Here is a 13564-nt window from a genome sequence, read left to right on the forward strand (position 1 = left end):
TTATATGGATAATAACTTATAAAAGCTATTAAATGTATACTAATTTACTATTTTCTTTGAGCCACAGTACACATTCCACTTTATTCAAAGATTAGATCTTTTTTGACCTTATATAACTTAAAAAGTAAACAAAAATTTTTGATCAAATAAGTTTAACATCTAATATAAACAAAACCATTTACATTTAAAAAAAGATTTTTCGAAAATTTAAACCAATTTTTTCTAAAATGACACAAATTTCAACTTAAACCACTATTTTTAATAAAATAGATTAACATTTGATACAAACAAAACCATTTACATTGAAACAAATAGACCATGAGAAAGTTTGTTGTTATTTATTTGCTACCATTTTTATTTTTTTCCCCTACAAACCGCGCGATATGAATTTGGCTAATATACCTAATATATATAAATTAAATATAAGTAATCTCTAAAATACAAAGTTTACATAAACTTTATGTTAAATATAATAACTTATACCTCTATTTTTATCGTTATCCTTATTTAAGGCATGTATTGAATTTTTTTTTCATAATTTGTGGGGCCTCCCTTTTGTGGGGGCCCTGGTTGTCCCCCCCCCCCCTTTAAACCGGCCCTGTATATACACATATATATCTCCTAATATATATATATATATATATATATATATATATATATATATATATAAATTATGTTAGTGTATTTTACAAATAGAGTGCTCAATGTTCTTAAAGAACAGAGCAATAAATTAGTAAAAAACACTTATCTAACTATTTTCTTCAACTTGAAGTTTCACCATTGCTGGATCATCAGGAAGAGTTCTAGGATATATATATATATATATATATATATATATATATATATATATATATATATATATATATATATATATATATATATATATATATATCTCCTAATATATATATATCTCCTAATATATAAATATATTGATATATATCTCCTAAAATATATATATATATATCTTCACAATTTTAAGTTTCATGCTATTGCATGTCGTCAATGTCGTCATTATAACAATAGTTTTTTCTATATAGTTATTTTATCTATAGTTTTACGTAACTAGTTCAAAAAGCGTTTATATTCTAAAAGTAAAACTACTTAGTTTAGCGATTATAGGATTAATTATTTAACAAAATGACCAAATAAAAAGTAACCCTACTCAATTTAAGGGGGCCACAAACTTTACATGATCATAAAAACTGAACAATGTATAATTTAAACATAAAATTTGAAATTTGTCGATGAATACATAACTAGTTTATATTTATGGAAAAGTAAATAGTTCAACTCATTGTCCTCACGTATAGGGTAAGGGGGCTAAGATTTTAGGATTTCTTGTTCCCATTCTTCTATCGCAGTAACTTTTTTTTTGTGAAGAATCTTTTCGTTATACATATAAAGCAAATTTATATTGTCTCAAACTTGATTGTCGAAAATGTAAAAAAGAAATAATATTGCAAATTGCCGCATTATTGATTGTCGAATAACAGAATAAGGAATAATGTCGCAAAAGAGTTTAATGAATAATGTCGAAAATAGAAAAAAGGAAAAATGTTCTAAAAGAGTTGAATAGTAACAAAAATAAAAATTAATAATAACTATAAATGTGTGCTTAGATGTCTGATGTTATACTGAAATAAAGCGTGTACACGAAATAAATGCGAAAGAATAAGCACGTCATTTTTTTCAGTAGTTGTAATTGAAAACTGGTGGTGAAAGAAAGTAAGGTTTTAAAGATATAAAACTAGTTAGAAAACTGGTTAACAGTTTTAAGAATAATCCAATCCTTTCACTAAGGGAACGCGCAAAAATATATGGATTTTCTCATAGTTTTGTTGCAAAAGTTAGAAACAAACATGGTTTTCATTCTTTCAAAGCACAAAAGTGCCCAACCGTTCTGAAACTCAACAAAAAAGTGCAAGAACCCGCGGCAGAAAGTGTTATGACAATAATATTTCTAAAAATTTCTGTATTATTGAAGACGATGAAACTTATATCAAGTAGGATCATCAACAAATTCCTGGTGCTGTTTATTATATTGCCAAATATAGAAGAAAAGCAGATAAGAAATTTAAATACACAAAAACATGACAAGTTCGCTAAAAAAGCTTTGATTTGACAAGCTATTTGCAGTTGTGGCAAAAAATCAGCACCTTATATTTCTCAGTCCACACTTTCTCGTCAAATATATGTTAAAGAATGTTTACAAAAACGCCTTTTACCTCTCATTAAATCACACAATAACAGACCTGTGTTCTAGCCTGGTTTAGCTTCAATTCATTATTGTAAACTAGCTATGGAATGGTATATAAAGAATAATATGAAATTTGTGCCTAAAACAGAAAATCTAGAAGAAACTGCCCAGAATTGAGAGTTATTGAAAAGTACTGGGCTATTATTAAAAGAAAAATGTAAAAAACAAAAAAGCTTTGAAGAAACATTAAAGATATTAAAATATCATTTAAAAAAGCATCAAATAGTTTTGATTCTTATTCTGTGCGCAAGCTTATGGGTACCACTGAAGCAAAAGCTCGAAATTTATTAGATTCCCACAGGAATAATTAATTTTTTTTTTAATGTTTGATCTTCTTATATTATCGTATTAAAATTATTACTTGGTTCGAAATAAAAATCGAGGAGTACTTTTTTTTAGTTGTTATTATACTTTCACATTTATTACGTGTACACGCTTTAGCCTGCTACTGAGGGTTTAAGGTTTGGTAGAAATCATTTCTTTCATTATTCTTTATCTTTTCTGTAAATATGTATTAAATAAATATTCTGTATGCTATAAAGATAAACAAAACGAGTAAGCATTTGCTGAAATAAACTATTTGCGACACTATTCCGTTTTTACTATTTGCGACACTATTCCTTTTTTATGTGTTTGACACTATTCATTAAATTCATTTGCGACACTGTTACTTTTTTTTGCGACATTAGACCTTTTTAATATATTCGACAGTATTCTGAAGTTTATTTTTCGACACTATTCCTTTCACCCCATTAGACGAGTGAACATCATTGTGAAATCGGCGGTATATAAATGTTAACGTTTGTCCAAATGGTAAGTTTTATAATCTTGACCTTTTTGAGTAAACGGAAAAATGCCTTCAGATAGATGTTCGGAAATTTTAAAGTCTGAATTGGTCTTGTTTAACCTTAATTTAAAGAACTGTGATGTCGGTTCTGCTGATGGAGCTGCAGCAATTAAACAACCTTCACAAGTTCAACATCAATTATGTCACACTTTGTCACACGGCATTCAACTATCCGTTCATAAAGTTTTACACAAAAAAAACGTTTCTACTAGGGAGCAAGAAGATGAAAATTACTAAATAACAAACAAAGATGAAGTTTGTTTTAATTCTAATGAGAAAACATAATCTGATATAAGAATAAATGTTACAATTGTTGATATATCATCTGAAATTCATACTAAAAACACTGATATTTATTCTATTAAACAAAAAATTAGAAAAGTTGTGAAAACATTAAAAAAATCTTACACTAAAAATAACTCCGTTTTACAAAAACATACAAAAGACTTGGAAAAGAAATGTCATTAGTTTCTAAAACTAGGTAAAACAGTCTCCAAGATATGCTCGAGCAATTTTAAAAGTTGTGTGATTGTGTCAAAATAAGCTTGATTGATTTGGAAGAAAAATTTATCTATTGTTCTTCAAATATATTATTATGTGGTGTTATTGGTACATTGCAGCTAATCAAAAAGTCAGTTGAAAAGTTTTGTTGTGGCGATACTAATTTATCAACACTCGATGTCACATTAAAATTTCTGTTGGATGAATTATGCGTTAATTTTAAGATAAAAAAGAGACAAAGTATACATTCTGATATTCTAGATTATCATCAAAATTCGCAGCAAGAGCTAAACACCTTATGGTTTGTTTAACAACTCTGTTAAAATTTTTGAAGATTATTATTAAACTAGCATAGCGGTTTGAACAAAATGAAGACAATCTAAACGTAGTTGACCAAAAAGCGGACGAAAACAACAATATCGAAAGTGACTATGTGTTGTTGTGTCGAATATGTGTCGAATGTTGTGTTGTTGTGTTGAATATGTGTCGAATATGTGACGAAAACAACAATATTGAAAGTGACTATGTGTTGTGTTGTTATGACATCATCACAAGAAACAATCTTATAATTATAAATTATAAATATTATTAATTAAAAATTCCTCAAATGCTTTTGGTAGCCTTACCACAAGAATAAAAAAAGAGTTACGATGTTTTAATGAACAACATTTTAGAGGAAAGCATCTTGAACAAATTTATCAAGTTTAGTTAATGAAAAAACCAACAAGTGTATTATAAATTTATTCATTCGTAAAACATAATATCAACACAAATAGCAGGGGCAAGAAGGAGACATAATTTGTCTTATCACCAAGGCCCTTACACACTAAAAAAAAAAGGTAGAAATTTCTACCTTAGGGTAGGATATGTGATATACCCTTAGTAAGGTATAATTTTCTACCTTTTAAGGTAGAAAATTATATTAAAAACAAATATTTGTCATTCAATTTTCTAACTTAAAGGTATAATTTTCTACCTTATAAGGTAGAAAATTATACCTTACTAAGGGTATATCACATATCCTACCTTAACTAAAAATTTCTACCTTTATTTTTTAGTGTGTAGTCTATAAAATAAATATAAAATAACAAAAATAAAAAACCACAACACTTTTAATATAAAACATTTCTATAATGACTTTATAAATAAAAGTCATAGTTCCTAATGTCCTACTTTAATTTTTTGTTTTTGTATTGCTTAAGAGAAATTTTAAATACAAAGATAAATTATTTAGTATGTTTTGAAAAGCATGCCGGCAAATACGCATAACGATGACGCTTTTAATGCCATTTAATATTTATCTATTTAATTTAATATTTAATATTCTTCCATTTAATATTTATCACTTTATTTCACTATAATTCAGTATTTCTAACTAAAGTTTTTATCGACATCAGATACTCAAAAAACTTATATTAGTTACTCTTTTTATTTGAACTTTATCAATAAAAAGTAAAGGCATTTCACAATCTAGTAATTTTGTTTCAGAAGTAGAAGCTTTTTAAAAGAGTTTTTTTTATTTTCATTTTGTTTTTTCAACATTTAGTGAAAGTTTAGTCATTTTAAACCATAAATTTTAGTTATTCAATAATCATATTTTGAAATAATGTTGTTATACTATTATCGCCTGAATAGAGGTTAGTGTCGTCAGCAAACATGGCTGGCTGACATTATGTAGATCATTAATGTAAATAAGAAAGAGATCAAGTTCGAATATAGAGCACTGAAGAAAATATTATATTTAATAATTTGGATGTATCGTTTTGATTACTATAAATAAACCGTTTTCAGTTTCTAAAACAGGTTTTAAGTAGCATTAAAACATTCCCTTTTTTAAAACATTTCTTTTTTGAAGATTGACGTGAATATGGCTATTTTTATATGGTTTGGAAGGGTTTCCTGTTTTACTGAACAATGTAAATCTTTAAATAGCAAATCTTTTTTAAGTTCATACATGTCAATTAAAACATTACCTTTTATATTATTTTGAACCTTTATTTTCTGCATACCAGTAAGTTCTCTTAGAGCTTTCCATGTGCGTTTCAAGTTATGCTTTTCCGTGTGCGTTTTAAGTTATGCTTTTTTATATCAAGTAAATTGGAGTAGTAAAATTTTTAAAAATTTTTCCTTTTTCTTTTCAAAATTTTGGCATAATCTTTATAAAGAACCTTACTTTCCGCTATTATGTTTAAGTTATGTTTATGTTAAGTATTTGATATATAACTTTTTGTCTAATTTTAGACGATTTTTTACACCTTTTGTGATCCATGGTGACATTTTTTTTTTAACTTTTTTTTTTATTTATTAAAAAACTTTATTAAGTAATGGAGATGCCCCATGTTCAAATACATCATTACAAAACCTTTTTATTCCACAATTGCACAAGTTTAATTAATGTAACCTATTTATTAGTTAAAAGCAAAAAAAAAGAACTTTAAATAAAAGTTCTTTTTTTGGATACTTTCTCCCAAAGTATTAATTGAAAATACATTAAAGATTACAGTTTGACTATAGGGTAGGCAACAACTTATAATTAAATTTTTCTTTTCTTTAGAACTACTTAGATGAAATCTTCTGATCTTAAAATGTTTTATATTAAAAATAAGTTAATTTCAAAAAATATACTAATACAAAAATTTTAAAAATTTTTATATTAGTATATTTTTTAAAATTAACTTATTTTTGATGTAAAACATTTTGATTTCAGATTACTTCCGGATACAGAGCAAAATCTAAACATTTATATGTTTATACCTTTGTCAAATAAGGATTTTTTGCAAAAAATTGTGATGAATGGAGCCTGGGAATAAATAAGTCCTAAAATAATTTTCCCTCCTTCCCCAGCTCCAAATGTGAGAGCAACATATTTGTAAAATATTTTTTTTACTATTGTTTTTTTACTATTTATACAAAAATTATGAACATATACAATTTGTAACCTCCTTAAATCGAGGATGTTTCAAACATTGTCATAATTTTTGTACGCTAAAAGATTATTCTATGAAATTTGAAATTTATCGATAAATGTAAATTATTTTAAAGTATCTTATCCTTTTTTGACATAAGTATAAACATGTAAATGTGTGGAGAACACTCCGTGTCTAGAAGTTAGCTCAAACACCAAAAAAGCCATAAAATTTCATCCCCCCTCCACCCCACCCCAAACGTGAGGGGCAACAAGTTGATAAAATACTATTTGTACTTATCTCAACTAGGTTTATATTCATTGATAAATTTTAAGTTTCATAGTACTATCTCTCAGCGTTCAAAAACTATGACCATATAAAGTTGAAACCCCCTTAATTTGAGGCGGTTACAATGGGAGTGCAATGCGGTGAATTCGATCAGTATCGATCGGTATCTATCGCTATCGATTTTGCTCTATTGTGTTATTAAAAAATCAAATATTTTTTGCATTAAAATAACTTTAACCAAGGGGGTATAAACTTATTCTGCTTTAGAACTTTTTTTTGCTTTAGAAAAAACATTGTAAATTTATGTTGGTAATGTGTTGTATCTATTTTTTTATTTTGTCATTAAAAGAAAAAAGAATACTATGCCGTGTTATATAAATAAAATCTACATGACCGGGGCTAAAAGAAGACAATTTATTAATCATTTAGTTATTTTACGATTAATAGTAACTATACCAAGACGGTATTAAGTGGATCGATATCACGACAATATTTTTGTAAAGAAAAATCTGGCGAATCTGCCGCTTGCAAAAAGTGCAGTGTAAAAATAATGTGCAAAGGGTTTTCTACAAGAGGACTCCTTCGTCATTTAAAAAACGTACACAAAGATTTGGATTTAGATATGAAGCGTCCACATGAAGACGCTGGATTGACACTGAAACAACAGGCTATTGAGGAAGTTGTGTCAAAGCTAGCAACGGTAGACGGATTTTCCATAAATGATATCAATTCGTTAGAAAATCACTGTCAGAAAACGGTATGGTAACTGAAAAATCCATCCCATGTTATAAATACTATAAAAAAACAATATGATATGGCCAAACAATGTGTGGTTTTGGAAATAACAAAAAAAATATCAAGCGGGTCTCAATCGTTAGATAAAAATACTTTTTTAAGAAATCAACGTCATTTAAATATTTACACTTATAAACAAAGTTTTTGAATCTGGGAATGACTCCAATAACTAGATCACTTCCTGCAGAAAAAATTGTAGGTCTAGTAGAAAAGAAACTGCTAGATTTCAATTTATCAATGAAAAGGCACATTATAGCAAGTGTCGTTGGCAGAGCATCCGTAATGAAAAAATTTGGTCAAGTGGTATTGAACAAGTATTATGTCCATGGACTTCATTTAGCAGTATGCGACGTTCTTTAAAAAAAAAACCCTTCAGAGAAAAAAAGTATTGAAAATGATTTACAGTTGCAAGATTCTGAAGATACTTTTAGTGATTGTTATGATTATGATGATACAATTACATTTGATAAATTTGGACATAATGACGAATCATACAGCTTAACAAGCGTTACATTCACTGACGATTTACAAAGTAGTCTAAATATTTCCTTAAAACTCAGAAGGTTCTTAAAGTTGTTCGAATGTTCCGCAAATCACCTCTTAAAAATGAAATCTTACAAATGTACGTAAAACATACGTTTCATGAAGAACTTAATTTAATATTGGATGTAAAAATAAGATAGAATAGTTTTGTTGCAATCCTTGAAAGATTTCTTAAATTAGAAACATGTATATTAAAAGCAACGATTGATTTAAAAGAAATTCTCAATATTTCCGAAGAAAAATATGCGGTAATGAATGCAATAACAATTTTGACACAACCATTAAAAGTTGGAATAGAAAAGCTTGGCAAAAGTAACGCTACTCTACTTGACGCAGGTGCATTGATATTCATCATAGACGATTTCGCGGAGAAAAATAATTTAAATGTTAATAAACTGCTTCAATCTGTGCAGCAATTAATCACGAATCAAATATCAAATCAAAATTTACCCTCCAAACATGTATTAAAAGCAGCAGCAAAAATTAAAAATGCAAGCAATAATGGAATAGTCGACAAAAGTCGTCATAATGAAAGCGGAGTTTCTTCAATACCTCAACCAGTTGATGCAACGTTTATTAGGCAAAAGTAGTTTGACACTTGAAGAAAAGTTACTATTTGTAAGCTACTATTTATAATATCAAACAAGTATAAGCACGAGGTTTTGAAAACCCTAGCAATTTAAAGATCTTATTAAAGAAATTAATATTTTTGAGACTGGAAAGCGTGTTGAAAGTTTTGACAATCTATACTTAGCATTAATGGCCATCAAGCCGACATCGTTTGAACCAGAATTAGCTTTTTTGCGGCGGGACTATTTATGTGAAAAATTTGTTCACGATTAAGTGATAAATCAATTGATTGTTTATGCTTTTTAAAACAACTTTTTAATTCAAAAAATAATTTAGACTAGTAAACTAATATAAATTTGTGCTAAAGACTACTTGTTTGTTATTACATTTAAATTGTTATTTTAGATAAAATAAAAATGTCGTGATCTCGGAAAATCCCGGGATATAGAAAACTACACATCGGGAATCCCGGGATGCAAAATTCACGGAAACGAGAAACTCTATCGCCAACTGAGGGGATTTCTCCACATGATTTATTTCTAAACTGAATGTCAGCACTAGGTGCTTTGACACTAGCAACATTCCAAATATAAAAAAATTTTGTTTTAATAAATACAGTAGTACCTTCAAATGCTTTATTTTCAATCTCCGGATGCATTTTTATGGCAACTACTGTTTCTTCGCAAAAAATAGACAAAGGTTTACGATCTGCCTTTCTATTGGTTTCAGATAAACTGATTTAGCTGTAAGTTTAGAAAGTTTAAAAGGCTATCGAACTCAGTTTCCAAATCACTTAACTTAGCCAAGGGCAGTCCTCCATTGTGGAAAAGTTAAAACTCGCCAGTCTTTTCTGTATACCAAATGTTTCCTATAGATTTTAAGAAGAGCTCATAATCACATAATAAATATATATCTGATATTGTTAACCATGGTTTACTATCTTCTGTTTTGAACATTTCAAAAAATTGTTGATTTACACGGTTACCCAGTGGCGGATTAAGACTTTTCGGGGTCCAGGGCTACTTTAAAGGAGGCGGCCCCTTTTCATGGGCAACAACGAAAATGAGTAAAATAAAGATTTATTTTTCTTATGAGAAGAAAAAAAAAGGTTGCAACTTTAATAATGATACAAATTGTTCTATTTAAAAAAAAGGAACTATCTTCTAAATCCTTTGAGTATACATCTACAGTTTTTTTTGCGCTAACTTGCAATTCTACGATACTAATAGTTAACAGCTTTGACAGAAACCCAAATAACTTATTTATGTGGCTATAACCATCACTTCTTATAGTTAGTTGTGTCATAAGTTTGTCAATAATGACAAAAAATGTATTCATTTGAAACTTGATATGTTTAAAGTACCAATTTGCTTTTCTCCGTTGCTCAATTTTTTAATTATTTTTTATTTGTTCGTATCAGAACAGTCTTTTTCAATAAACAAGCAATGTTCTTTCGATTCATTCTCAAATCTCGTAAAATCGTTTCGTAAGTGTTTAACAAAGTCAATTAGTAAAAGTAAAATACTGCTTGCTGTATGCAAATCTAATTCAACTTTTTGAAAAACTTTGCTAACTTCAAAAAACTAAAAAACTCAAAAGTATGTGATATCAAAGTACAGCCATGAATGCAAACTCTGAGTTGATGCACTCACTGACACTGCACTGCCCTACTAAGTTTTTAAATGTCTAGCGCAGGGGACATAAAAAGCTAATTCACTCAGCTCATTTAAACGTGCTTGTAATCTAGAATACATATCAGACATTGCTTGCATTATCGTATGCCTGTCCACGACAATTGCTTTTATCAATATCATGTTTTTCCAGTAGATCAATAATATTAGTAATCGAGGATTTACCTTCTTGGCTTTTAATTTGTAGAAAACAAAAAAATTGCTTATACAAGTAGCCATTTAGATAATAACGAAATAAAGATGCATTACCTTTGCCTTTATTTGGGTCAATATGTTGCTTTAAAAATGGATCAAATTAAGCCAATAGTTCTAACACGCCTAAGTAATTTCCGTTATTTGACGATCCTATAACTTCATGATGGCCTCGAAATGCTAAACCTCTTCCGGCTAAAAAAAGAATAACTGCTCCTATTCTATTAAATATTTCAGCCCAATAATTAATCTTGCCTTTAATCTGGCTTACCATATATTCATCGATATGAGTATTTTTTTTTATGAATTCTATCCACTTAATCATACATTGAGTATGTTCCTTGCTGTTTTCATGGCCAAAAATAGTTTTTTCAGCTTTTTTCCGATTATAAAATCCACTTTTGACAAATACATTGTCGTAATCGGTTGAAAACAATTTGCAAAAATAACAAAGTACAGATCAAGAAGGATTCAGAAAACATTAACCATTTTCGGTTACACTTTTTGCCATTATTCATCACTTTTTGAAAGTATTTAACCGAATAATATCTATACTGGTTTTTAACAATCGTTTTGAAGATTCGAGATTAGAGTCTTTATTTTAAAAAAAAGCACGCCCCTTGTTTGAATACTTCATACCTCCATTTCCTTTAACTGCAATGGCCGTAAAGCCGGGTCTTTATGTAGAATGGTATCTAGGAAGAAAATATTATGAAAAATGATAAACTATAAACAATTAACAACTAAAATAAAATAAAAAATCATGAAAAAAATTATGAAAAATGATAAACATAAGGTTAATAAAAAAAAAAAGCAAAGGCATGTAATAAGTGTCATAAAAAGTGACAATTTATAGAAAAACAATATTAAATGCCTAAAAAGTAAATTGCTTGTTTAGCAGTTGTTAGAGGTGTAATTAATGATAGTGAAAATTGGAGTACCTGAGTCAAGTTATTATTACGCATCGTTGATTCAACACTTTCGACTTCACAAATTTTATTTGAAGGATCGAGGCAGGCTACCTCATTTTCTGTGTTTTTGTTTTCAATTAGAGAGTTTAGTCAATTTAATTTTGGCTTTTTTAAGTTAATGAAAAATTTAATTTTCAGAGTTAATAAAAAATCTTTTACTTTAAATCGCGGTCCCCAAAATTGTGGGGCTATAGCCCCTAGCCCCCTTTCCCCCTTAATCCAGCACTGCGGTTACCATCAGTAATTATAGCCAGTGTCTTACTATTACCAATATTATTTATTGTACCAACAATTTTTTGACATTGAGCAAAATGAAATTGAGCTTATATTTGAAGTCAATCGTGTTAAAGTCCGTATACTGGGCAACTTGTAATCAATACACAAACTATCATATAAAGTTTGTTGCGTAGCAAAATACTCAAATGGTCTGCATATCTGGAGTATATAAAATCTCTGGAATAAAATCTTTGCATATCTGGATAATAAAATCTCTGCATATCTGGAGTATATAAAATATCTGGAGTATATAAAATCTCCCTTACATTAACTTTTCTTATAGCATTAAGGTGTTCAAATAGAATTTTGACTGATGCAAACTTTTTTTTATTCTTTAAAAATCAAACTGCTTCAAATAAAGCTGATTTCGTTTTTACTAATTTTAATTTGTTTACAGTTAAAGATGAAATGTTATAAGTTGTTTCATTATGGTAAGCTACAAATGAAAAATCTTCAAAAAAGAAAAAAGAAATAATGGAAATAATGGAAATAATGGAAAAAAAAAAAAGAAATGGAACACCAAGTACATTTTTACAATCAAAAATGTACTTGGTGTTCCATTATTTTTTTTTTTTTGTGTAAACTTTTTTTATTGAGCCGGAAATTATATATTTTCAAATATGAGTTCATTATCTTTTAGAAAAAGATTTAACTCATCTGGTATAAAATTTCGAAAACCGCCTGAAGTTACAGTTTTTCTAACATTACTTACTGGTGTGGGTAAACAACTAGGCGGATTATTTTTAAAAACAGATAGTGAGTTTAATTACCGTTGATTCCCATATTTGGTTTCAAAAGGTGCACCATCTGGCTAACGCAGTCGACAAGCTGCTGTATATTCTGAAACAATAAAGTATGTTCTTAGTAAAACATCGCTCCATCTTTTTTTTTTTTAATTTTTAATTAAGGTGCCCCAAGAAGTCCTTATAATCTTATCACAAAGCACCTCAGAAGAGTATTTGTAAGATTGTTTTCGCCAACTTCCTTACCAACTTTAAAAAATTTGTTTAGAGGTGGCGTTGAACCGCAAATCTCTCGCTTCCAGATCGCTCTCGCTTCTATAGCAAGCGCACTAACGACTGCGCTACGGTTGCTCTTTTTCTTATCTATGGATTCTTTGGAAATTTGTAAATTAATATTTTTGTTGTAGTTGTGTGATAGTTAGGCTTGCAAAGATGTCCTAGCATTTTAAAAATGCATCTTAGCTATTAAAATATCTTATCATTAGTTCGACAATATTATTATCTTACAATTTTCATCTTTACGACTTGAAGTTGCGGTTCTAATTTATAAACCAATCGTATTTGAAAGATTTATTTAAAAAGTGCGAACGCAAACTTTCGTCTAAAGTTATATGATGAAAATGTAAACACAGTATCATAAATCAGCCTTCAGTCAAACAACTTTATTGCGCGATATCAAGGCCTCTTATTATAGAAAGCTGTGGTTTATAGGAATGATTATAGTGACCGAACTTATGAGATGGTATTAAAAGTTTGGTCAAACTAACTGTTCTCATATTGAAATAAAATATTGAATGTTAGTACAAATCTTTCAAAAAATTTTCATTATCAAACCCTTAAAATAAATTTTTCATTGTTATTATTGTTGTTTTAATCATTATTTCTATTATTATTAGTATGATTAGTTTATTGCAATTTTATTTTTTATGCGTATAAAAACATTTATAATGTATTGGGCCATTATTATCTTGATATTTTCAAGTT

At 28.4% G+C, this 13564-nt stretch overlaps 1 protein-coding gene across 1 annotated transcript in view; it reads left to right on the top strand.

Moving 5' to 3' along the window:
• Positions 1-13564, top strand: part of LOC100214701 (vesicular inhibitory amino acid transporter) — a 34150-nt gene that overhangs the window by 19181 nt on the left and 1405 nt on the right. The gene's annotated exons all lie outside the window — the stretch shown is intronic.

This window comes from Hydra vulgaris, chromosome 13 (assembly GCF_038396675.1).
Source record: "Hydra vulgaris chromosome 13, alternate assembly HydraT2T_AEP".
NCBI classification, from domain to species: Eukaryota; Metazoa; Cnidaria; class Hydrozoa; order Anthoathecata; family Hydridae; genus Hydra; species Hydra vulgaris.